Here is a 2,107-nt window from a genome sequence, read left to right as displayed (position 1 = left end):
AAGATTGAGAAAATGAAATTAGGTACTTCAAATACTGCTGGGTACAGAGTAAGTGCTATGGTAAGTGTTAGCCATTATTATCATTGTTGTTGTTGTTATTGTGATGGAACATCTAAATGGAGATGTCTAGTGGGCAGCTCTATATTTAGTTTTAAAGATTGGAAAGATATCGCTTATAAGTAAGTACATAGCTTATTCAATATCTATCATATACTGGGGGAAAAAGAGCCCCAGAAGAGGAAATTCTAATAGTTATTATTAACTTCTTTGCAATATAAAAATGAAATTCATGCAATATTAAAATGTTTTGAAATTTCTGAACAAGAATGTCTTCTAGGAAGACAAAATTGCAAATTGTTATTTTTCTTGGTTGATAAGAAAATGTAGTTCAGTGTCATACTACTTGGACTAAAATAACAAGTTTTAATATTCTGCTAATCAGATTAACCCAATCTGAAATAACTTTGATATGTCCATCAGAAATAATGTAATCATATTGAACAAAACCATGAAATTATAAAGAATAATTTGGTTGCACAAATTTGGGTTTCTGGAAGGACCTCTGTGACAGTTTCTCTGTATGCTGGGGTTGGACATTATACTTATTCATACCATGGCAAGCTCTGATTTTCTAGGAAGTGTAGTTACTTTGATTTGAAGGTTTTGATTATGATTGAAGTGGTCCTGAATGAGCCCAAATGGAATTTAGATTTTTATGGGAAGGAGTGACGATGTGTTGTAGTAGTTGGTAGTCAGACAGTTGTTTATTGGCATGAGTTGACTGCCAGGGCCACTATTGCTTTAGGCTGAAGGATAATAGTAATGATCTTAATGAAGGTGAACATATTTTGAGCACTTACTCTGTATCCTGTGATATGCTAACATTTAAATTATATGACAATTTTAATGTTCACTGCATCCTTAATTTACAGATGTGAAGAGAGGTAAAGTGACTGCCCAAGTTGATACAGAGGTGAAAGGAGGAGGTAGAAAGAAGCAGTAGGTCTGGGAAGGAGATGGAGCTGCAGGGGAGAGTCAACGAGAGGAAGGGGAAGATCAAAGAAGTTGAGAGAGGAGGTCAGGAGGAGTGGACAAGCAGATGAAGGAAGAGTTGGGTGTTGTCCGAATACTTATTTGGTCACATGAACTGATTTTGGGGTCCAGGTGAAGATGTTAATGAAAACGTGAATTATGATCAGAAGCTGTGGGAGCTTTCAGTGGACCCAGGGGATAAAGAATTCTGTCAGGTGAGCAGCCAGTGTGCATGGACTCATTTATGAATACAAAGGAGATGCACTCCGAGGGGCCGGTAACAGGGCAGAGTCAGAGATCCATGTTTAATGATCTGGATCCCAACACGGAAGTGAAATCTGCTTACAAATGTGAAATGACTTCTTTAGAGCCTGGGGACTTTGAGGTTATGTGATGACAGAATGTCAGGTTTGATTTTTCGTGGCAGAGCCGTCTATCATTTTCTGCTGTGGTTATATATCCATTGCTGTATAACAAACTACCCCAAAACTCAGTGGCTTTAAACGACTTTTTTATTATATCTTACAGTTACGTACGTTAGATATTTGGGCCAGACTTGGCCGTATGATTCACCTGCTTTTGTGACGTTGGTGGGGTCATTTTGTATACTCAGCTGGTAGCTGGGTTCGTTTTGAAGTTCCAAGATGGCGTCACTCACATCTAGTGCCTGGGAAAGAATGAACGGAAGCGTGGCTCCAACTGAGACTGTCGACCAGAATGCCTACATCTGGCATCTCCAACATGGTGAGCTCAGGGAAGCTGAACTTCTTACATGGCAGCTGGCTTCCCCCCAGAGGAGGCATTTGAAAGACCTAAGTGGAAGCTGCAAGTCTTATGACCTATCCTTGGAAGTCTCAGAATATCACGTTCTCCACACTGAAATTGGTCAAATACACCAATAAAGCCAGGTCAGATTCAAGGAGACAGAGACATGAAACTCCACCTATCAATGGGAGAAGTAGCAAAGAATTTATAGCTGTATTTAATGAATCACAATCCCTAACTCCAATTAGATAACTTGCAAACAATTTCAATTGATTCAAGAGTCTGAAGACTTCTGGGCATCGTCACCATC

Source organism: Lagenorhynchus albirostris, chromosome 6 (assembly GCF_949774975.1).
Source record: "Lagenorhynchus albirostris chromosome 6, mLagAlb1.1, whole genome shotgun sequence".
Lineage (NCBI taxonomy): Eukaryota > Metazoa > Chordata > Mammalia > Artiodactyla > Delphinidae > Lagenorhynchus > Lagenorhynchus albirostris.
Note: the sequence above shows the minus strand (reverse complement) of the source record.